Here is a 26,108-nt window from a genome sequence, read left to right as displayed (position 1 = left end):
GTTGTTTAAAAGTGTTACTAGACTACGAAGAAAATCATCAGATTGACAGTTATCAAAATATTTAAAATGTGATATAATAATGTACTGCTTTATTAACGTATTAAATAACAAGCTCTAGCTGTGAGTCTAATAAATGCTGTAATTTTAAAGTAGTGATGAGCTTCAATATTTTGAGATATCTGTAACAACTATAATGTAAGATGAAAATATATGATTTCTATCAGTGGCAAAGTCACAGGCTGCCAATACTACTAGAGTTTATTGCCTACATTCATAAAGAAGGGAGAGGCCAAATTTCAGTTAGATACTAGTGAAAATAAAAGAGTAATTTTCTCCACATGAAGGCTCACAAACTCCAGGGAATTTTGGCCACTGACCCAAGTGGGTCCCCTGAAAACTCTCACAACAAAGCTCACCAATATATAAAATAGCCACAGAAATCTTACAGTGTTTTGATTAATGACAAAAAATTATCCTTACTATCAATGTCAAAATCTAAACATGACCTTCCCCCCTCCCAAAAAAAAAAGCCAGAAAATTGTTTCAAAAATTCAAAACTATTATTTCCTAACCTCCACCAACATTAATATTCCAAATCTTAATATAAATCTCTAAAATGATTTCAGGAAATATGGAATTCTTAAAAACTCAATCTGCTGAAAACATAGATGTTGGATAAACTTACTTTGGCTTCCAAATCAAAAGAAACAACAACACAGTATATGTAACCACACATAAAAATGTTAAAAAATCGGGGCGCCTGGGTGGCTCAGTCAGTTAAGCATCCGACTTCAGCTCAGGTCATGATCTCGCGGTCCATGGGTTCGAGCCCCGCGTCGGGCTCTGTGCTGACAGCTCAGAGCCTGGAGCCTGTTTCAGATTCTGTGTCTCCCACTTTCTCTGACCCTCCCCTGTTCATGCTCTCTCGCTCTCTCTGTCTCAAAAATAAATAAATGTTAAAAAAAAATTAAAAAAAAAAAGAATGTTAAAAAAAATCATGGGTAGGGAACACTTGTTTCCATGCCCTTTTCCAAGCCCCTCCCTGCCTCCCAGGGCACTCTCCCCCCACTGTTTGTGTGCCTTTCCCCCACAATTTAGTGCACTTGTTGCTTGCTCCCTGACTTCAGTGATATCATACACAATTCTACCTAGCAGGAAAGTACCCCTTGGAGGGAGACCTCATAGTGGCCCCAAGTAAGGAGCACGGTTTCTAAACCCTAAATAAGGAAACACGTTTGACAAGTTTATCTGTGGAAACAATTAGACAAAATACTTGATATCAGAAGGTTCCTGGAAAATCTGTAAGATGCAACATAATAATGCACATATAGACAAGTTCTTTCTCTCTCTAGAGATAAGGTTGACCTTCCTATACCATAATTGGCACACATGCCTACTCTACACACTGCACAATAAAGGAGATTTAGGAAGACTTTTGCCAATTATGTGACCGAAGTGCTCAGGAATTTCTGAAGTAATTTCAGCTGCTGTTTTAGATGCTTGTTTTTTTAAAAACACAGCAATATTCTAGAAGATATACTAGAGAAAAAAGTTACTGGCCCTTAAATTCAGTTATGAATTTGAAGACACTAGGACTAATTTAGAAAAATCTAAATTGATAAACTTATACCAAATCAATGTCTCTATTCTTCCTTATCAGTTCACAAGCCTTCTCCCATAAGAAGTGAAATAAGTCTCTATCAAATCATCAAAAATTTCTGATTTCTCCTTCCTCCTACATACTTAAACCCTGAGTGATTACATTCCATTCTGAGTATCGAAAGCTAAAAATTACAAAAAAGAAAAAAATCTCTACTAGAAAGGAATTTTCTAGAATGGCAAATCATCAAACAGTGAAAGATGACCTATTAGCTATGTTTGAATTTTATGAACAATAGCTACATGTACAACTACACTGGCAATGTGATTTCAATCATGCCAACCTACAAGAAAAATAATTCATTCTTAGGTTTTATGTATGGGGATTTATTTTCTATGGGGATATGCTAACACTTTGCAATCTCTTCTTAAGTTAAAAAACAGCCCTTAAAAAGTTCAGGATTAAGTATATTATACTCTATGAAACCAGTCTTGAATTTTGTCATCTCAAAGGTTACCCATTTTAAAGAGAATTCACTTAAAAATGCAAAAAGGTTCTAGTAACTCTACATTTGAAAGTCAGTATTCAAAAAATATATATAATAAAATGGAATTTTCATAGGATTGTGTGCTTTCACTACATCTGAAACGCTGCTGAAAAATTAAGAGGTGATCTTAAGGAATGAATTTGTTTGAGCTGATACAGCAATCCAATATCATACATAAATTTTCAATACAGACAGACCACAGTGATATCGTGGATTTGGTTCCAGACAGTCATAACAAGCAAATATCAGAATAAAGTGAGTCAAATTAATTTTTTGGTTTCCCAGGACATATAATAGTTATATAAACTCTGGTTTATGAAATATACAACAGCATTAAATCTAAAAGAAAATAAAACTAAGGCACATGCTTTAAAAATATTTTATTGTGGGGGGCGCCTGGGTGGCTCAGTCGGTTAAGTGTCCGACTTCGGCTCAGGTCATGATCTCACAAATCGTGGGTTCGAGCCCCCTGCGTCGGGCTCTGCACTGACAGCTCAGAGCCTGGAACCTGCTTCAGATTCTGTGTCTCCTTCTCTCTCTGTTCCTCCCCTGCTCGCGCTCTCTCTCTCTCTCTCAAAAATAAATAAAGATTAAAAAGAAAATTTAAAAAATATTTTATTGCTGGTGCCTGGGTGGCTCGGTCAGTTAAGTGTGCAGCTCTTGGTTTCGGCTCAGGTATCTTACAGTTCACAGATCAAGCCCTATGTCGAGCCCTGCTGACAATGTGAAGCCTTCTTGGGATTCTCTCTCTCCCTGCCTCTGTCCCTCCTGTGTGTGTCTCTCTTCCCCACCCCCCACCCTCAAATTAAATAAATAAATATGTTATTGCTAAAAAAAAAACACTGCTAACCATATCTGAACTCTCAGCAAGTCATAATCTTTGTGCTAGTGGAAGGTCTTGCCTCCATGCTGATGGCTGCTGACTGATCAGCGTGGTGGCTACTGAAGGTTGGGAGCGGCTGTGGCAATTTCTTAAAATAAGACAACAATGAAGTCTACCACATCCGTGGACTCTTCCTTTCCCAAACCATTTCTCAGGAGCATTCAGTGCTACCTGACAGCATTTTACCCACAGCAGAACTTCTTTCAAAATTAGAATCCATCCTCTCAAACCCTGCTGATGCTTTATCAACTGAGTTTATGGAATATTCTAAATCCTTTATTGTCATTTCAATAATCTTCACAGCAGTAGATTCCATCTCAAAAAAAAAAAAACATTTTCTTTGCTCATCCATCAGAAGTAACTCCTCATCTGTTAGTTTCATCATGAGATCACAGCAATTCAGTCCTACCTTCAGGCTTCACTTCTAGTTCTAGTTCTCTTGCTATTTCTACCAGACCTGCAGTGACTTCCTCCACTGAATTCCTGAATCCCTCTCAAAGTCACCCACAAGGGTTGGAATCAAGTTCTTCCCAACTCCTGTCAGGGTTGGTATCCAACCTCTTCCCATGAATCATGAATATTCATAATGGCATCTAGAATGGTGAATTATTTTCCAGAAAATTTTTAATTTATGTTGCCCAGATCCATCAGAGGAATCACTACCTATGCCAGCTATAGCCTTACAAAATCTATTTCTTAAATAAGACTTGAAAGTCAAAATTACTCCTTGATCCATGGGCTGCAGAATGGATACTGTGTTAGCAGGCATGAAAACAACATCAGGGCTCTTGGGTGACCGGGTACACTGTCAATAAGCAGTCAATATTTTGAAATAAATACTTTTTTTCTGAGCATAGGTCTCAACAGTGGGCTTAAAATATTCAGTAAACCAGGTTGGAAACAGATGTACCGTAATCTAGGCTTTTTTGTTATATTTATAGAGCATAAGCAGAATAGATTTAGCATAATTCTAAGGGCCCTAGGATTTTTGGAATGGTAGATGAGCACTGGGTTTCACTGGAAGTCATCAGCTGCATTAGCTCTTAACAAGAGAGTCAGCCTGTTCTTTGAAGCCTGAAAGCCAGCACTGACTTCTCCTCTGTAAAGTCTGAGACGGCATCTTCTTCCAGGATACTGCTGTTTTATCTACATTGAAAATCTGCTGTTTAGTGTAGCCACCTTCACTAATGATCTTAGTTAGATCTTCTGGATAACTGGATGCTTCACCTTGCACTTTTCTGTTACAAAGATGGCTTCTCTCCTTAAATTTCATGAATCAACCTCTTTAATATTTGTCAGTTTCCTCACCCGTGTGAGCCTTCACGGTATTAAGAGTTAGGACCTTGCTCTGGATCAGGCTTTGGCTTAAGAGAATGTTGTGGCTGGTTTGATCTTCTGTCCAAACCACTCAAACTTGCTCCTTATCAGCAATGAGCCTGTTTCACTTTTTTATCATCTGTGTGTTCACTGGAGTCGCACTTTTCATCTTTTCAAGAACTTTTCTTTTGCACTCACAACTTGACTGTTTGGCACAAGAGCCTTAGCTTTCAGCCTATGCTGACCTTGACATGTCTTTCTCATCTAAAGCTTCATCTTTTCTAGCTTTTGATTTAAAGTGAGGGATGTACAACCTTTCCTTTGAACACTTGAACACTTACAGGCCACTGTAAGGTTTATTCACTGGCCTAATTTCAATATTGTTGTGTCTCAAGGAATAGGGAGGCCCAAGGAGATGGAGAGAGATGGGGGAATGGTCAGTAGAGAAGTCAGAACAAAAACAACATTTATCAGTTAAGTTCACTGTCTTATATGGGTACAGTTTACACCCCAATACAATAGTAACATCAGAGATCATGGATTTGTCACCATAACAAACGAAATCATGAAAAACTCTGAAATATTGTCAGAATTGCCCAAATGTGACACAGAAAGATGAAATGAGCAAATGTCGTTGGGAAAATGGTGTCAGTAGACTGGTTCAATGTAGGGTTGCCACAAACCTTCAATTTGTAAAAGCAAAACGAAACAAACAGTAAACCCCTTTAAACTCATCTGTGAAGCACAATAAAGTGAAGGTCAATAAAAATAAGGTTTGCCTATACAGTTTAATTGTCCTCTTGGCCTATATCATGTTACATAAATGCTATAACATTACATCAACAGTGTCATCATTTAAGTGGAAGGTATAAAATATTAAAAAGTTTAAAGATACTCTCAAATAAACTGAAAAAATATCTATTAAAATTCAGCTTGGGTTTAATATGAAAAATGTTAACGTACCAAAAGAATTCTAGCTAAGCAATCATGTAAAAACATAGATATTAGCCTAAAATTTAACACAAGCTGCTGGATTGAATGATGAGACCATCAACTTGAGTTCTACAGTTCATTAGCTTAACCACAATCCAAACCTAATATCCATAAAGTCACAAAGGCAAATGTAATGTACCTCCTAAGTTTAGAGAACTACACAAATTTTTCATTATTCACATCATGAAGGATTTATGTTCAGCATTACTTTAGAGACAGCGAAGAAAAAACTGGAACAATCCTTGAGGAAGAACTTTTGAAAAAGCACTAAAAACCTATTTCTCTTAGGTTCCATACCAACATATTGAAAAACAGAAAAGTATCCTTAGAAAACAAAAACAAAAAAACTGCAAATTACTCAGTATGCTTCCACCGAGAGATACACCATAGCAACACTCAATCTTCCTCCACAGACCTGCCCTCCTGCTACATTTCCTCTACCATCTGTCTAGATGCCCAAACCAGGTCCTGGGCATCATCCTGAATATCCCCTCCTCCCCAAACCCTCACTCACCAATCACTCACCTTTGATTCCACCTCAGTGTCTCACAGATCGGGAGCCTGATGCCCTGGCTGGGGTAGTGGGCCCACCTCTCCCCAAACAACACTAGTCACCTGTCTTCCTCTCCTTCACTTCCTCAGACACCACTGCACCTGCTCAGACTCTTGCAGGGTCTCTGAGCCTTGTATTTCCTGTTTCACCTACAAGTTACTTCCTGTGGGAGGAGGAAGATCTCTAAAAATAGGTACTCGCTTCTTTGGTTGGATGTGTTCTAATAAGAAGAAAGTGTTTCAAAGGAATTAGTACATAGTCAAAGAAGAGAATCAAGAGAAGGGGACAGAATTCTGAGCTGTGCAGTGGTGCTTTAAATGTCAGGATTGATATTTAGCTCCCACCAAACCCCTCACTTCTGGTCTCTGCTACTGTTATTATTGTATCATTATCACTATTCATAATAATAAAAAACCAACAGTGTATTTTATTATTAATAAAATGAAAGGATACTTTAACATCACAATTATGTCTTTAATCCTTCCCTGGTTCTAGTTACACTGAGCACAAGAAGAGTCCTCTACATTCTATCAGTACATAATGGTTCAGCTTTCTAAATGCGGGTGAGAGAGGAAGCAGCAGAAAGGGATCTGAACACTGGATCAGTATATAAACCAGCACTGGAAAGGAGAGAGTAAAAGAAAAGCTAGGACAATATAAAAGGCACAAAGGGATATTTAGGAGATGTCCACAGAGACATCCCAGAAAGCGGGGCTCAATTTATAAGAAATCTCAATTCCTAAGTCTCTGCTCCACTTTACCCAGCATGATTTCCCAAAAGGTGCAGCCCTGTGGAGACCGAGCTTGTTTATATCATACTGGGGATATTTTCCTGGGTACTCACTAACTTTCCTTTTTGGCCTTTTCTAAACTTGTTGCCTTCAGTTCTTTTCTGGTTCTACCCCTCTACAGCTTTTTGCCATTAACTACATTCTGCAAAAATGCAGTCTGCACTTCAGAATTCTTTGCAAGCAGCAGGGTGGGTCACACTTGGCAATTACCTGTTAGCAAAGGAAAAAATCATTTCCCTTAATAGAGTTTATGCAAAGATGATCCGGAATGGATTATTAGGGCAAGTATCTAAATTGTGATTCTATACATGGCATGGCATTAGTGATTTTATGTGGTTTTGAAGCATTTGCTATCAACGGATAAAAAGTTTAAGATGCCCATAACATGAATTAAAAATATATTAGAATACAATTTCATGGTGACATATATAAGCCACCTTCCAATGCTTATTTGTACTTCTCCCACACGTTTCAGGACTACAGCATTTGTCCATAGAAATTTAAATGCCCCAAATAGCAGCATTAGCAGAAACATACTTCACTTGAAATATGAATAATTTGAGTTGGATTAAAAAAATGAACTGACAGAACTTAGCTGATAACAGATCTGAAAACTGACATTTAAATACTTCCTTAGCACTTTGCATATAATCATCGTGTTCACCATTTCTCTTAAACCCTTCACAGTTTTTCTAAATTTTAAAGCATAAGCTTCTGTTTCTGTATGGCAAATGGATTGTGCCCACTCTAATGTAATTATATAAATCTTTACCCAGTGATACCGATCTACTTCCTTGGAGGGATCTTAATTAATTAAGAGAACAAGACAAAACAATAATTTTGTAAAAGGAAAAGCAGTAGAGATGAGCTACATTGCAAAAAGTAGCAAGACTTGCCTCTGAGCTCATGGTTAGCTATCCTGGCTGTCTCAGTCTCTCCATACGTGGCAGAGAACCACACAAAATCGGACACAATTAATGGGCACTAAGGAGTTAGAACCAAACACTTCCTTTTTAGAAGCAGCAACTTTCTAAATCAGTAACAACATGCTTTCTTGTATACCAAGATGATGCAGCCAGCTTCCCTACTGGGAGGCACGTGCTTTGATGTATTTTTCTAGCAGTGATGATGGATAGAAGATTTGTCCCATGGGAATAGATGGCCGGTGACAGGTGCAAGACAACTGGCCAGTGTCAGCCATGCAATCTGACCAGCAAACAAAGCAGAATTCCTGCTTCTTCTGGAAGGAAACCTTCACCTTGGGCCCCACAAACCCCATGATTGACCTGGTCAGATAGGCTAAGGCAAAAAAGCCAACATAAGACTTCGAGGGCAATTTTTCCTGTCTACTGAATACCTATTTTCCTATGGATCAACATTTGGAAGAACCTCATTGCAAACCAATTAAAATAATTCAACACTACACAACAACAATGACAACAATAAACACTTTACTAAGCAATGAAAACATTGCTAGTCAATTCATTTTGCTAAAGTCTTTCTTGTGAATGTAATCGTGAAAGTGGTATGGTTAGAAGAATCATATAATTAGTCTTAACTTTTTTTTTCAATACTGTATTTGTGTGTCACTATGTCTGCACATGAAAGAAACGGATGTTTATTATTTTGGGTAAAATCATACGGGATGCTGTCAAAATCAAGAGATTTAGATAGGAGTTTCCCTACCCATGCAATTTATATGAAATTTTGAAACATGAATGGAAGGGTATGCAGAAATTTAGATATGCAGAAAAAACAAAGCACCCTCTCAGTCTGGTGTAAAGAATCAGTCTTAACAGTAAGCATTTTATTTAGAGAATAAGTTATGAATCTTAAGTTCCCTTCATTACTTTTAATTCTTATAATCATGCGGTAAGACAGGATAGCTGGTAAAAATGTCTCTGGACCTGTCTGCAAAGGGAACTAGATAAATGCCCAAGGACCCCTTGGCTTGATGGCTTTACAATTTTATAATTCTATAAATATTCAGAGACAGCAGAGACTCCCAGAGACACTACTACACCACAAAATTAAACAGGTATACCCCACCTTATAGAAAGTAAAAAATTATACACCTTTACAATAACCTTGTGTGTAAGCAGTCCCTTTAAATATAGTCTCCAATTTATCAGAGGAGAAAAAAAATGAAGGAAAAGACATTCAAAAGCACCAAGAACTTATTAGGAGGGATACCTAACAAATTTACTAAACACTTCCCTTAAAATTTCACTAAAATGAAAACATTATCAGTACTCACTAACCTGATATAGGTACTGTGATAGAGATTATGCAAAAGGAGGAACTAAAGATTAGATATATTAAATGAGGTCATTGCCTACAATCAAAAGCTAGTAACAGCACCCAAATGATACAAGATTAAAAGAACAAGGTGGAGAAACTCAACTCTCCAATTTTTTCCCATGGAAATGATTTATTCATTCCGCAAACATCTGTGACTACCCTACACCAACTACTGCTGGCCCCCTAGAAAGAAAAGAAATAACATAGGATGAATATTGCTCCTATACAAAAAGCTCATGGTCATAATGTTAGTACAACAGATCTAAAAGTAAAAGTAAAATGCACCTGTATGTTTTAGCAATTAAAGAGTATTTAAGTTCAGATGCATTAAAATATAACATTAAATACCACACTCCACCTTAAAAAGTGTGTTGTGGGTAAAGAAACCAAAGCAAAAAGCCATCTCACTTCCTGACAATCTCCTACTGAAGTAATGACAATGGCAGAAACAGAATTCTAAATCCAATACCATGATCTCTTATTTTAAAAACATGCTATATTCCCTCCCACTGATATTGTGCTACTAATATGTTCTTCAAACAAAAGCTACTATTGACCACTACTTCTCAGTGATTCTATTCATACCCCTGGAGGTGATGTAACGGATAATCTCAGCATACCCAAAAGATGAACAGATGCCAAATACCAAAGAAGCTTTCTTAACATGGAAGAAAATATGTGACTCAAGGTTTGAGAAACACATTTCCTACTGGCAACCAGATATACAATGTGCCTATAAGCAGTCTTATTCACTGTAGCTTATTTTAAATAATCTAGCATGAAATAGTATCTCAAATGGTTTGTTGCCAAATGAAAGGTACATGAAAAGAAAAAGTCAATAGCTTCTTTATTTTTCCAAGTTATTAACACTTAAAAGTCAAATATTTGCTGCATCGATTTCGGAGAAAAGTTATTCAGTCATAGCATGATTTTAAGGGATAATAACCAAGATTAAATATGCCAATCCTAGGGTACCTGGGGGGCTCAGTCAGTTAAGCATCCAACTCTTTGATTTCAGCTCAGGTCACAATCTCACAGTTCATTGGATTGAACTTCCACATCAGGCTCTGTGCTGACAGCGTGGAACCTACTTGGGATTCTTTCTCTCCCTCTCTCTTTGCCTCTCTCTCTCTCTCAAAATAAATAAATAAACTTTTTAAAAAATATGCCAATCCTTCCACTGATTTCTGAGTATGCTTCAGACAATTTAATCTCTTTAAAGAACCTTTGCTCTTAAATTGTCCAAAAACTCAAAACTCAGGAGTATAATACTTTTCTACTACTAAAGGAATTTATATGCCACTTGTAATTGAAAGATTTTTCAGCATTATCTATTTGTTATATGATCTGGAAAAAGTATCTGAAGAAGGTAGAGAGGTCTTTGATAAGGAATTAGGATAAACCAGCACTCAATGCAAGTTTCCAATATATAATGGGGTTAAACATTATTTCTTACTACATAGAGCAATGTTATACTTTGATTTCCTCTTAGAGTTACTTCTGTTTTTTCTTTCCTAGGGAAACCAGGTTCCATCCATGCATCAAATCCTCCAACCTCAATGGCTCTCTTCTTCCTGACTGGAAGTTCCTCCTGGCTCTTCCTTCTTCTCCTACTGGTAACATCCTACCCACCTTTCAAGCCCAGCTCAAATCCACCTTCTCAGATACACGTTCTCTTACAAAACATTACCAGCTGAAATCCATTGTTACATCTATATTATTACACTCCCATTCACTGTTTTACAACTAACCTTCCACATTATGCCTTCCATTCCTGTTACCCAGGTGTGTGCATGTGCCCCCTGAGCACCATATCTTAGATATCCAACAAAAAGTTTGCCAACTTGAACCGAATGATGAGTTTTTAAAATGTTAAAACTTAAATTAAGGATATTCACACACACAACCTAGTTTAAAACTCAGTTAATACGCAGATCTGTGAAACTGTCTTAAATTATCCTTTTAGAGACAAGGAAACTCAGAATCAGGGAATTTTAATGCATGATCCCAGGGACCAAAACTTTTGGGTAACAGAACCAGGACTGAAACCCACAGCCTGGGCTCAAAGGCCTGCAGCATGGTGCTTGGCAGCGGCCTCTCAAGGTACAAAATGGAATTCCACCCCCCAGAAGGTTTTATCAGCACTGGAACTCTTCAAAACTACCAAATGCCCTAATCCATATGCCATTTTTTACTCACATTCGCCCTGTGAATGACATCAAATCACAGCAGCCTATATAATAAATAGAAGGAAAAGGAATGACTGGGTACTAAGGAGGTAAAAATTTCTTCGAATTATACAACACTGCAAAATTACACATCTACATTCAATAAACGTAAATGAGCTATTCCCTATGTTAGCATATTGTGTTCTCACTTATTCATTAATTTCTAGTCTACAAAAAAAGCAAAATAACCATAGAATTTTGTCTGGACTCTTTATGTTGAAGGGAACCTCTAAGATCATCCCGTTCTACTCACTACTTTATAGATGAGGAAACTGGGCCCAGAGTGAGTCGATAGGCTCTAGGTCATATAATCATGAAATGAAGGCAAAGATGAGAACCTGGCCTCCTGAGGCTCAGCCTAACTGCTTTCCCACTGTACTGGCAGAACTCTATACGTATTTCTAGAGAAGCACTAGAAGTAGGAACATACGAAAAGAACCTCAAGATACTTAGCCTTAGTTTAACAACCTAAATTTTATGAAGAAACTGAGGCCAAAGTAGCCAATATCATTTTGCCCAACTTTTAAAATTATTTTCAATCAGTTCAGTGAAAATCCCCCCTCAAAATATTAAAAATATATTAGGATATAAAGAAAATTCATCACAGTAACTGACAGAGCATCTCTGTAGAAGCAGGATCCTTTCCTCCTTCTTAGATTCTCCACACATCCTAAAAAGACTGTCATAAAACCTATCTGATGATAAACATAATCTCCTCTACCTTCAACCATGTCTGAAAACAAGACAAATATCCCCTAATTACATCCTAGCGAAGTTGTCTTTTTATAAGAAACAGAGATTAATGAACCAAAAGAAAAAGTATGTTGACATGTGTCTATTGTATAAAATAATTTTAATGTCACTGAAGTAGGGAAGAATGGTATATTCAATAGTCGCTTGATTTTTTGATAAATAATCACAATATACGTTTCATTTCTACTCAGGTCTAGAAGTTTCTACGTGTAAGATTAATCAATAGAACTGCAAAAATTAAAACTTTTCACAAGATTTTTCTATCAAGAAAGTATCTACTTCTTCCTGGCATCTCTATTTTAATATCATGAGCAAATAATCCTTCCACAAATATAACATTTCCAAGCCTTTTCTTACATTTAAAAGAAAAAGTTTCAAAAGGGACACACCCTGTAGTTGAAAGGCAGAACCACACACCCTCCATTTCCCTCTACCTCTTTTCAATTCAGCAGCAGCCACACAAATTCCAACACAAGGGGAAAGCGACTTGGTAACGTCAGAAGTAGAGCAGGCACATTAAAACTAGAATCTAAAACCAAAAAGATTCTAGGACAACAGGAAGTAAAACCATGATAACAAAGAAAAGTAGGAAAACACCAACACGGAATTAATTTTTAAAGTCAACACAGTGTTAAGTGTTCTGAATTCAACTCAGTTCACACTGCTCTACTCAAGTTCTTTTCATTACCATGAGAGGACATTGTCCTTTTAAAATTTAAGAGTAATAAAAGTACTTCTGCTTATTTCAGCAGAAACGTACCCAAGACAAGGAGGAAGGCAGAAAAAAAAAAAAATGGACTGTTTGGGCACTTTTTCCCTCGACCACAACAACTGTTTTTCTATCTACGATAGAGGAAACTCTTCAGTATGGAAGGAGAAGGCAAATAAAAGGAAGAACTGTAATTCTTGAGCCTGTGCCAGTTTACAGTATTTAAAAAAAAGAATCTGCGCCACAGCTTGGCGGTCGGCCATATTTACAGTAAGCTATCAGAGTTTTGCCCAACAGGAAGAACAAAGGACTCAGTGTAGTGCTGCTGGTTTTGTGTGCTTCAAACATTGTACAGAGTAGGAATGCAGGTCCACGTGCAACAGACCCTTTGCTTTCTGTAGCTCTGTCTCTCCTCAAGGACTCTCAAAACATGGTCAGAGTCTACAAAAGGGCAAGAGACAGCTTACTGCCCTCAGAGTTTTAGCTTAAACTTTAAACAACCATTTCTTTTACTTTTAAAAATACAACCTATTAATTCAGCTTGAACTTTTAAAGTCAAAAGCTTTAAAAGCACGTGATGTTTAACAATATAGGTAATTCTATCTTCCAAGAATAGCTAACCCTGAAAAAGAGCCCCGGGTACAATTTTCTTAGTGAGATTTAATATATATTTCTTCCATTATACGATTAGAAATTTTTAGCAAATAAGTGGAGTGAATAACACCAAGGAAAATGATGTTAGGGACTCAAGTACTATTTTAATATAGTGCATTCCTAGTTTATCTCCAAATAAAAATAAAAATTTAAAGGTACAATTTCATGACTGCAGTATTAAAATCAGCAAAAACTCTTTTCCCTCAAAGTTATATTTCTTTTGAAACTTTGCCCAAATATATTGTAAATTCAAATTTAATTGTGTTGAAATTTACATATTTGCTAAGGTCAAACTTTTTTTTTTTTTTTAATCCTAAACCAACACAAAGGACAACACATCTCTGATTGAACTTTTAGTTTTCTCACTGACATTTCATTCTACTGGGGTTTCCTAAGGAGTATGTAAGTATTCTCAACTATTGTGAAGCTCTTCTCAAAGGTGGGGGGACAACAAAGGTAGTTTCATCTAAACATAGATGCTGTCCAGAAAACAAGAAAAGCAGCTGGCTCTGGGTCAGAAGGAACACCAGCAGCTAGAAAGAATTTATGAGGAGAAAAGGTGTATTGAAAGAGCAGATGAACACGGGAGAAGCAAAGCAAGAGACAGGTGATAATGATGCTGAGAGAAAAGTTAGTGCCCTAAAACTAATTATTACAATAGCTAGACGCTGGACACTTGTGAAGAGTCTGTAAACTGTGGCAGCCTGGAAGAGGCTTCTCGTCAGAGTCCGAGCAGCTAAGCAGAAGACTCCCAGAGACAATGTCAGACACTTCTACAGAAGGGTAGTTTACCGAGATTTTATTTTTTGTTGTCTCCATTGTTTTGTTTCTTCCCTGTGGGGAAAAAATGAAGGAGAGAACTTCTCTGGGATACAGGCTATAGAGCCTCCTGGTGCCCAGGAGATAGCAGGAGAGAGGAGTGGGTGCATGGTGCAAATAGAGACCAGGCAGGCAAGGCATTGCGTGGCAGCTGAGTGTCACTTCATATGGTTACAGGACCCGGGTGGTAAGACACACACCAGCTATATGGGGGAAAGTGTAGATGGACAACCAGAGGAACTCCTCAAATGTCCTACTGTGTGTGCAATTGCTGGGTCCTTCCCATTGGCCATGGAGGTGGCTGGAGGAACAATAATGAGTATGAGCTAGAAAGATACAATTTCCCTCCAATCTGGTTGCTTGGGAGCTCTTTAGAAAGAAGAAAAAGCAATTGAAAAACAAAAAGAAAATACTCATGCCTATCAGAACAGGCAAAAACTTTTAACTCACTGATAACAGGGTTGCTAAGAGTGAGAAACAAGGAGGACTCTCAGACACTGTGGGTAGGACTACAAATTGTAGAACTTGGCAACAACTAGGAGGAAAAATAAAGATATTCATACACCATGCCCTGTCAATTTCATTTACAGGAATATACTCAGAAAAACCTTTGTGCCATTGTATGTTTGCACAAGGAAACACAAAAAACATTCAATGCGCTAAGGTTTGAAATGAAAAATTACAAAGAATTCTCATCAAAAAGAAATTATGCTCATTATACTACAATATGATGTGGCAATGAAAATAAATTCACTGAATCACCCTGTACAAGCAAAAGATCAAAAAAAAAAAAAAGATAAAGTAAGCTACAAAAGAATTCCCAGTATATTACATGAAAATTAAAAGCTGGAAAACAATACAAAAGAGATTAAGCAACTAATAAATGAAAAATACAGGATGAAGAATCTTTATCTCAATTTAATCATGTGTCTAAATTTAGCTCTCTAGAAAATCTAGATAACTCAGAGTATGCATGTCATTTTAAAATAATTCTTACTTAAAAATTCAATTTAAGGATGTAAGCCAAGTATCCTTTATAACAGAAGTTCTCAAACAGAAGTGGTTAGGAATTCATCAATGAATCTAGGCAGAGATCGACCTCCTCCCCACCTCCGTGTGAGGAAGAGAGGAAAAGATTCAGACCCTGGTGTGCACATGAGCAGAGCAGAACACACAGCCTAACAGCAACACGTGCAGTGAGCCCACCCTCCCTGCCAGAGTCGCACAGCTGACAAGCAAGGCTGTCTCCGCGTTGAGAAATGAGATCTTGGAGAAGCACCAAGAAGGCGCCAGGAGAGCTGCTAAGTGGGATTTTCAAAGGGGTCTAAGACACCATCACTTTATAAAAACTACTTAAGCTTCTACTTGGAAACAAGTGTTGATAAGAGATAACAGGCCAATTTAAAATAAAAGAAAAATTTTATAGTATTCTCCCATGTTATTTACTAAATTAGGAACTTTGATTTTCTTTTTCAACGTTTTTATTTTTTTATTTTTGGGACAGAGAGAGACAGAGCATGAATAGGGGAAGGGCAGAGAGAGAGGGAGACACAGAATCGGAAACAGGCTCCAGGCTCTGAGCCATCAGCCCAGAGCCCGACGCGGGGCTCGAACTCACGGACCGCGAGATCGTGACCTGGCTGAAGTCGGACGCTTAACCGACTGCGCCACCCAGGCGCCCCCGGGAACTTTGATTTTCTAATGATGTCAATGATAAAAAGAAAGACGAGACGCAGCAAAAGGTTCAAAGAATACTTTGGAAATCTACTTCAACAACCTTAAGGATATTAAGAAGCAGGATAACCTTCAACCTGGCCTCTGTCCTTGTTCTGCCTCATAGATGCTCTCTTATTAAGTCCATATTTCAGCATGAAAATACTTTAATACCAACCAATACTCTATTTTCACCTAATTTGGAAAACTAAAATTGAGAATTACATGAAAAAGTTCACAAAAATAGATTTAAATGACTTTTTATGTTATTCAAAAAGGCATACAGGAAACTTAGGCTATCTTTGAAAAAATATAATGATTTAGGGGCGCCTGGCTGGCTCAGTTGGTTAAGCCTCTGACTCTCGGGTTTCCATTCAGCTCACGCTCTCACTGTTTCAGGCCCCAAGTCAGGCTCTGCGATGACAGTGCGGAGTCTGCTTTGGGATTCTCTCTCTGCCTCTCTCTCTGCCCTTCCCCTGCTCATGCTGTCACTCTCAAAATAAACAAACTTAAAAAAAATTTTTTTAATGTAATGATTTAGGGCAAATATAGTACCAATGGCACTACACATGCACGCAGTCTTTTTTCCCGTTTTTTTCATTGAGATATAATTCATATGCCATATAGTGCATGTTTTTAAAATATGCAACTCAGTGATTTTTTAATACATTCACCAAGTTGTGCAACCATCACTTCTAATTCCAAAATATTTTACCACTGTATCCATTAGCAGTCATGCCCCATTTCTGCCTGTCTCCAGCCCCAACAACCATTAATCTATGCTCTATGTCTATAAATTTGCCTATACTGGACACTTCAAATAAATGGTATCAGATAGTATGGGGCCTTTTGTGGCTGGCCTCTCTCATTTGGCATAATGTTTTTAAAGTTTCATATATGTTGCAGCATGTATTAGCTCATTTTCTGGTTCAATAATACTCCACTGTAGAGCTATACCACATTTTGATTATCCATTTATCAGCTGATGAACATTTGACTTTTTGGCTATTATAAAAGAATGCTTCTATGAACATTCATGTACAAGTTGTTGTGTGAACGTATATTTTCACTTCTCTTGGAGCTTCTGGGTCATATGGTAATTCTACGTTCAACTGTTTGATAAATTGCCAGACTGTTTTCCAAGAAAGTTGCACCATCTCACATTCCTACCAGCAATGCATAAGTGTTCCAATTTCACCACATCCTCACCTACACTTGGTATTGTCTGTCTGTCTGATTATAGCCATCTTGGTAGGCATAAGTGACATCCCCCTATGGTCTTGATTTACATTTCCCTAATTCCTAAAGATGTTGAGCATCTTTTCAGCACACAGATTTTCACAATAAGAATTTTCCATATAGTTTAGACTGATCTAACAAATGCTGTAACAGTAACAATGAATAATTTTTCAATTCACATATATTTTTTTACATTAGACCTCACTAAGTAGACTTACATACAATCAGTGAATATTCTGTGAATAAGAAAACTACTAAAAGATAATCAAAAAGTCAATCTTAAAAAATTACATACAGTGATACAAGGTCTTATACATTTATATACGTATAATAATACACTGTCCTTTAGCAAAAATGGTTGATCAAAGGATCGTTAGGGTAAGAATAAAGTCTGTAAAAAGCAGTTCAATATCTTACAGCAAAGTAGCAAATGGTGGCAGGCGAATGAGCCTAGTTGTTTAAATGCCATTTATTATTTTTCTAGAAAAATGTACTGATTCTAAATAATCACTACAACATTTCATCACTTGTAAAAGTTTCTAAATTGCTTTAAAGTTTACTTCTGTGACCTTTCTATTTGCTAGACCAAATATTAAATTATATTCAGAAACATTTCATTATTAAGTACTAGAAAATATACTCTGTCATATGACAAACTATATTACTGCCCACACTTGTGACATTTAAGACCTCTGTACAATAAAAGTATGGAACCTGATATTTAAAACATGGAAAATTCAAACAAAATGCTTCTATTTTTAGAAACCTAAAACAAGGAACCAAAAACTCAAAGTACTGCTGATAGCAACTGTTAACTCACTTAGGTTATGATCACTTTTTAACTCATTTGGGAGATGCCCACATTATCATTTAGTAAATGACACCATGATTTTTTTCCACTGAAAGAACCAAGCCCAGTGAGCTGTGAACATTCTGTGTGTGTTTTAAATGTTCTGGTCTGACCACTCCCCCACCCACCACCCACCCCCATATGATACTTCCAGCCTCTATACATTTGTCTGCGTAAGTCTCCTTGTCTGGAATTTTCCTTTCCCCGGTGTTCTTTTCGTCACCACTGCAATCTATCCAGATCCAACAGAGGCTCCATCTTGGATATAGAGACGTCCCGACTGCTTCTTCCACTGAGCAGTTACACCAAGTATCAGTGAGGGCAATTATATTCACAGGTAGGTAAAAGAAGCTGGATTCTGAAGGATTGACAATGACTCCTAGTTTCTAGTTTGGCTGACCGTGTAGACAGTCACAACCTGTTCCACATAAACCTTTATGAAGGTATGAGTCACGTCAAAGGCGACCGTCACCAAATTACAAGGCACGAAAGTAGTTGCAATCCTCTCTAGGATCTCTAGATGAGTTAGTTATTACCTATTCTACCTCCTCCCGACCGGACCCTGACCTAGGTGCTAAGGATAAAAATAAGAAGATGGCCCATGAACTTAATAAATATCTAATATTATCAAGCACTTATTTTGTAATAGTTGCTCCACTTCCACATTACTACTTTCATTTATTTTTTAATCTTTTTAAGTTTACTTAGTTTTGAGAGAGAGAGAGAACAAGAGCACAATCCCAAGCGGGCTCTATGCTGATAAGCACAAAGCCCAATGCGAGGCTCAGACCCACGAACTATGAGATCATGACCTGAGCTGATACCAAGAGCTGTACGCTTAACCAACTGAGCCATCCAGGTGCCCCCACACTACTACTTTTAATCTTCACAAAAGACCCTGCCATTGTACTCACTGCAGAGAGCAAACAAACTCAGAAGTTAAATGGTCTGCCCCAGCTCACAAACCAACCAGTACTCAGGCCAAGATCAAAAGACAGATCTGTCTGACCCCAAAGCCACCCACTTCAATGCCTCAAGCAGCTCAACCACTGAAAAGCATATGGAAGGTATAAAATAAATATTATGCAGATGCAATCATTATGAATTTATAGCATGTAAACGTAATGTCTACAGTTTCCATGATATTATACATTAAATAAGCTTGCCTGGATATTTTATTCTAATTTGTAACATCGTCTCTTTTTAAAATACGCTATGAATGGCAGTCATCAATTTAGTAGAGTTTTTACAGCATAACCTGTTTATAGGTAACTAACTTCCTACTGCCAACCAAGAGATCTACTATGGAAAAAAACCATAAAAGTCACTATAAGTATTATTAAAAGCAGGACACAAGTAAGATCTTATAAATAAAGGAGGAATGCACGTAAAGCAGTAAAATAATATTACCCCTTCTCTCCAACAAAAAACCCCTGCTCCGTACTCATATTCTTAAAAAAATGTAAATGGTTAATGTTGCAATTTACTCAGAGACAGTATTTCAAATCCAGTTTATAACCACAAGTTCGTTTATCCAAAGTGTAAATAAGGCAACCTATAAATTAGACAATAAGTAAACATACTCAGAATATTCTCAAAAATAAGCTATTACAAAAGTTAGAATATTCACAACCTGAAAATTATATACTAACTTGTAGGTAGAATGAAATATCGTCATGCTGCATGTTTCATTATATTATATAAAAAGTGGCTATAATAATATGAACTGAGGCAGTAATTCTGAATCATTTTCTAGCATTTTCCTTTCTGAGCTGAGAAAAAAATAAGCCTTAGGCAATGAGGATGGAGATAAATCTACCGTAGTAAGAGGCATTTTAACTTCATTTAAATCAAGACAACTTAGTTATAATTTTCTTATAGTCCAGCTTGTAGTAGCCTAGAAATTCCAATAGATCTTTATTTCTCTTAGAATCATTTCATACTTTTGCCTTTGGTTAACAATTATGGGTTTTCTATATTTTGAATGTATCTGAAATTAAACACGACAGCTTTGCCACAATTTTATGAAGTTGTATAAATGTTAAACAACAGCTGTTTGACTAGGGATTTACCATACCAAAATGTAAACTAACATCACCAGTGCAAAGGGCCTGAGTTTACAACTTTAATGCAATAAGCCAAGGACAGTTTGACTTCACAGAGTCTATAAATAAGCACCTTTAAAGCTGAATGACAGCAATAAGGAACTACATGCTTAGTAAAATGATAGGGATTTTTGTTGTTTTTTATGAACCAAGATTCACCGGCAATTTCTGGAAAGAAAAAAATTTATGTAGATTACACTTGGTATGTATTATTCCACCATATTCAAAACAGAAATTAAATGATCATGTGTGATAAATAATTCATGTTTTCTATTACCAAAAATATTAAAAATGTAAAAACAAATGTCTTCTACATGTAACAGAAGCTAAAACTTTTTACAACATAAGAATACTTGGTAGTAATTCTAGATCTTATTCTTATACATATGTTTCACATATAGTATAAATCTTTATATTTATTTAAAAGCACACTGGATTTGCTTTGTAAGAAAGTACCGTGAGAATTGTAATACTAATGTATTTTTTCTAGATGTTACTGACACACACACACACACACACACACACACACACACACACACACAATACATACCATACGGTCCAATCAACTGAATAAGTTTTTTTAATTAAAATTTTATACACAGAACCTACTAATATTATGCACATCAACACCATGTGGTTTTGAACTTATCACTCAAGTCCAAAATTCAGTACACACTCTAAACAAACAAGAAACTATATTTATACTTAATTTAATTCCCCAATCAAATACAGAGGATTTTCTTATTCTCTTTGGTGAAAACTACAGTTTTTTTCTATGCTTTTATCAATTTTGTAGCCATGATGTTCTATTATCTGTTCTTCCTAAGATGTAACATATATGGAGAACTGCAAATCAATTGAATAAAATATTCAATCGCATTTTACGGTTTCTTTTTGAAATCAGTTGTCAAAACACCAGTAACTAGGCATACTGGTAACCAATCTGCAATTACGGGTCTTATAATAACTACAAAGGAACACTAAATAGTGTTCCTGTCCAACTCTGTCCTGTCCAAAACCTGTCCAACTCTATTCATGGAGGCATCATCTCCCTGGACACCATTTTCTGAGGAGAGAGAGGAGATCCTAGATCTGGCCATGCTCATTTTATCAAAATGGAGGCACATTCCTGTGGTGTTCACGGGCCTTGAGAGGTTAGCAGACAGTCAAGTAGGAATAGCACACGGGTTCAGGGGCCTGCATCAGACCCCAGAGATCCTCCTATGGGCCAGCAACACTGAGATTGCCAAAGGCAGGATCTGAGAAATAAGCTACCACCTAAACGGAGGAACAAATTCCCAGGAAAACAGACTTATCACATCACTATTATATAATAGGAAGAAACTCTATGCATCATGCGGCTTGTGCTAAAATGCTTAGTGATCTCATTCTTACCATAACAAATTATCTGCCAGAAAAGACCTTCAAGGTCAACCCTGGCAACAATTAAAAAATAATGAAAAGCATTCATCCCTAAGGCAGAGTTAGAATGTTTTAGTTTGAAGCAAGGTGCTGTATATTTTATTAGCTATAACTTGTTTAATTATTCATTGCAACTCTTCTTATATTCCATACAGAAACCTCAGGTTGCTCAGATTTCTATCTGAAATCCCCCTTTTTCCCCCTTATTCAAGGGCAAATGCCTTAAGAACCCAAATTTCTATCCACTATTTCCAACTGAACACAGAGCTATACTTGTTTAGAATAAAATGCTAAATTAAAGCCAGAAAGATACAGAGGGAAAGAGAGAGAAGGGACAGAGAGAAAAAGAAAAGACAGGGAGACAGAAACACTGTTTCATCATGATCCTTTCTGCACCTCGGCTGCGCATGCACCCCACCTCCGTCCCGCCTGCGTTCTGCCCTTGCCCTGTGGCGTTCTCAGTGTCCAGGACCCTCTGCAGCCTGAAAGGCTGGCTGAAGCATTGCTAGGGCACCTTCTAAAAACACTTCTGCGTGGCTGCCCATCAGTGATGCCACTGCTGCCTGTGCTGTTTTCGGGCACCTGCCACCCCTACGGAGAGAGCTACTGTCATCGGCTGATGGTCTGTGTCAGATAGGCTGGACTGCCACAGGTGCTCTCCGCTGGAGGAGCCGGGGGCTGGTCTGCGCTGAATGCCCACGCAAATGAAGGAATGTTGTTCGTGTTTGCAAGCCGGAAACCGCCCTGATGCACATCTGAGAAGCAGTTTCCCTCATTCACATGAAATTGAGGAATTCCCTTCTCTCTCTCTCTCTCTCTCTCTCTCTCTCTCTCTCTCTCTCTCTCTCTCTCTCTCTCTCTCTCTTCTCTCCAGCCCTGAACAGCAGTCAAAAAAAAAAAAAATCCTACTTCAGCATCAAAATGAACAGGGCCATTCGCATGTGTGGTCACAGGTCCAAGCCAAGCTACAGCTGAGTCTCAAAGGGGTGACATGCCTGAAAAACAGCCTATCCTAGCTTTCCATACGAACGAAAGCCCTAGCAAGTAACCTGATGACAATCTTTCATAAAAATGACCACCAATACTATAAACGCTTAACCAACTTCACATGTGGGGATGCAGAAGGGAGCTAGATTTGGGGTCAAACTGAGGAAACTGTGAGCAAAAGACCCAGATAATCAAAACGTCTTTTACCTCAGAGGGATCACAGTGACTCATTCAATTCCCTAATTTTAGAGAAGAAAGGAGGAAGCCCTCATGCCAAGAAGAATGCAGTGATTTGTTGAGCATAACAAAGTCAGACATCAGCAGATTCAGGGCCAGACCCTGTGGTCTCCAAACACTGGGTCTGTAGCATTTCTACAGCACTACTGACTGCTTTAACTTGAGAACTACCTACAGTCAATTTTAAAGAGAAGGACTGTAGAAGGCTACCTTCTTTTTACTCTATTATTCCTTAGAGCTTTGCCTCACTCCTAAATCAAGGATTTTAAAAAAACAACAAAAAACCAAAAAAAGCAGTTCTCTTCTATCTGCCATTTTCCTGGGCTTTGTCTTGGGTCTCTGCCATAGAAATCTCTACACACAGGGTTGCTGGATCCTTCTACCTACCTACTCCAGTTTACCCCCCCTTTATTCTTAGTGACACTACCCCTGCTTTGTACACAGCAGCAGTTCCCAGCTAACAAACTATATACCCCAATCTCTGGTTCAGCTATGGATGGCAAAGAGACTTAGCTGTGGCCAAGGAGATATAAGCAGAAGGCACCATTTGGAGCTCCCAGTTTTTTTAAGGGATACTTGACTGGTTTGTGCCTTGTGCTCTTTGCCTTTCACCTTCTTTGTTCCTCGGAGGATTGTGGAGGTCCAGCAACGACACTGTCATCATGAGGCAGCAAGCATGAAGATGAAAACTGGACAACAAAAAGGAGAGCTGAACAGAAAGTCAGAAGCTCCTCAGATCTCATGATGTTGTGAAGCTACCTATCTGGCTCAGGCTGCCTCCCTCTAGATGACAGAAAAGAAGACTCGTTTGATTAAGCCACCGTGGCTTTAATTTTCTGTTATGTGCAGCTGAAATGATTGCTGATTCATGTATCAGGTATCACTGGATGTCACCATGAACAAGAAAATCACAATTGTATATTTTTAATTGTATTCTTCACGTTTTTAATGGTAGTGTGTTTAGATCAACCATTGCCTGAATGCTAATATTTTTTTTGGACGAACGGGGCAACATTGCTGGGATGAGAGATCACTCTTAGAAGAGGTATTGGTACATCCCACTGTCAAAAATATCCTCACCTGATGTATAAAGCATTAAAAATGGTTGTATCCCAGGAAGAGTTGACATAAATTGTGGTAAGATCTAAGAATTTAACAGTGACAACAACATGTCCTGCATGAACTCCTCCTACTGAGAAAGATGTGTTTTTATTCTAAACGGCTAATATCTCAATGTCTTAATTCCAAAACTTAGAGCAAGCAGTATTTTACAGGTGGCGCAAAGAACATATAGGTATCTGGTTCCCCATTTCCTATCAAATACTTGGCAGCCGGAAACAGTGTATGCGCATACTACTGAAAACCTGGCCACCTACCCTGCATTTCTGATAAGTTGCTTTAGTTTCTATGTCCAGAGTCATTCCCGAGACCACCCGAGAATTCTGGACTGCTACTACATCTGCCTCTGCCACACACACTCATTTTTATTCTTCTCTCACTTGCAAATTCTAATAAGCTGAAATGAGAAAATGGCTGCAGAAAACAATTTATATGCTACAGTAGTTTTCTTTACTTTTTCTCTAAATATTAGGCAAGTAAATTAAAAGTCCAATATACCTGGACAAAGTATTGTGAGGCTGCAATGACCTCTTCTAAATTTTAAATTGTAAAAATTTTGCTCTAAAAAAAAGTATACTTATGTCACATCACAACTTCATATAAAAATCTATCAGCCACCAATACCAATTTCAACATATAAAACCAGACAGAAAATGACAAAATGCTTAGATATAAGTGGGGAAACATGACACGGTCACTTATTTGGAACTAAACAAACCCATTTCTTGAAAATGCTTACTATTCAGTCACTGTCTTGCCCCAGTACTAACAAAGGAGTAATAAGTAGAAGAACTAGTAGGGAATGGCTGGGGCCTGAAAGGTACTCTTTAGTCACGGGGCTGTAGGAAAGCCAGGCCAGAAAGAGAGGAGTTTCTCTGACTCCCCCAATCCCCCCCACCCGCCCCCCCCCCCCCCACCGTTCAGCCAAGCTTAGTCAGGGGACTTCGGTGGCACACATCCATGGCAAGCAGGCTGGAAAGGGACATGTTCACTCATAGACACTGGCTCTGCAGGCCTCCCTATAGCATGCTGGATCTGCAAGAGAAAACTCTGCCTGGCTACTGCATCATAATTAAGTTGCACTACATGTCAGTATTTTAAAGACATATGTTGTACCTCAATTGATTCAACATTCAATTTCAAGGTCTTTCATCTAAGGTTTCCACTTTCATTTGCCAAAGCATTATACACGGCTCTTCCTAAGACTTGAAAAAAGCCCATCTCAGCCACACCTCCAGGTCTTTGAAGCATTTCAGCTTGTACTCAACAGCAATGAGGGGCCTGGCCACATCTTGCAGAAAGAGCAAAGCTGAAGATTTAACAACAACAACAAAAAAAGGCTCACTGCAAAGAGAATTTGGTCTATCTGTATTATGAAGAGGATAGCAGGTGCTCTGCCATGATCCTATAGTGCACAGATAAAAGGTGGTTCAGCTGCAGGATTTAACAGAGAAGTTTCCAATGTAAATGTACTATTTACTAACTTGGTAAATGTGCCTGTCCTTTTTATAGTATATTTTTAAAATACATAGCTTTGTAGCTTTAGAAGTCTTCTTGTCCTTTGCTCTTGTCTTTCTTTCCTTATTTAGATCTTAGTATTACTTTTGTGAATTACAAAAACTAAACTGTACAAAAAAAAATACTTTCCTTGGACTGATCTAGATGTATCTTGCATCTTTGATACATTTCATAATGACTGAGAGAATCCACTCTCACATGTTCATTTAAATATACAGAAAGCATTCTGTTGGTTATTAATTATAAAACATGAAGGACAAAAATACTAAAAGGATAAAGGATATTGCTCAGGCAAAAAACCTGGATTCGCAAACTACTACTTTATTAAAAATGAATTAAGAAATTTAAATTGTAAAGAATATAATAACGTTATTGAAAAACTTTCATCTATACATCTTATGTTACAGGGAAACGCAAGTTAAAACGACGAGCTACGACTACACACGTATTAGCATGGCCAAACTCCAGAACACTGACGATGCTACATGCTGGCGAGGATGGGGAGCAACGGGAACTCTCACTCACTGCTGGTGGAAGTGCAAAATGATGCAGCCATCATGGAGGCCAGCTTGACAGTTCCTTACAAAACTAAACACACTCCTAGCATACAGTCGTGCTCTTTGGTATTTATTCAAAAGAACTTAGAATGTGTATCTGCCCAAAAGTGTGCACACAGATGTTTACAGCAGCTTTATTCATAGTTGCCAAAACTTGGAAGTGACCAAGATGTCCTTCAGTATATGAACAGATAAAGTGTAATGCGTTCAGAC

At 37.8% G+C, this 26,108-nt stretch overlaps 1 protein-coding gene and 1 long non-coding RNA gene across 3 annotated transcripts in view; one reads left to right on the top strand and one right to left on the bottom strand.

Moving 5' to 3' along the window:
* The window catches only part of NR3C2 (nuclear receptor subfamily 3 group C member 2), a 348,657-nt gene that overhangs the window by 271,352 nt on the left and 51,197 nt on the right, over window positions 1–26,108 (bottom strand). The gene's annotated exons all lie outside the window — the stretch shown is intronic.
* Window positions 18,149–25,948, top strand: LOC109498941. The gene is made up of 2 exons (XR_002155984.2): window positions 18,149–18,287; window positions 25,746–25,948. It is a non-coding gene; the product is annotated as an uncharacterized LOC109498941 (long non-coding RNA).

The sequence above is a fragment of the Felis catus genome, chromosome B1, assembly GCF_018350175.1.
Source record: "Felis catus isolate Fca126 chromosome B1, F.catus_Fca126_mat1.0, whole genome shotgun sequence".
Lineage (NCBI taxonomy): Eukaryota > Metazoa > Chordata > Mammalia > Carnivora > Felidae > Felis > Felis catus.
Note: the sequence above shows the minus strand (reverse complement) of the source record. Positions and strands in the feature narration are given on the sequence as shown.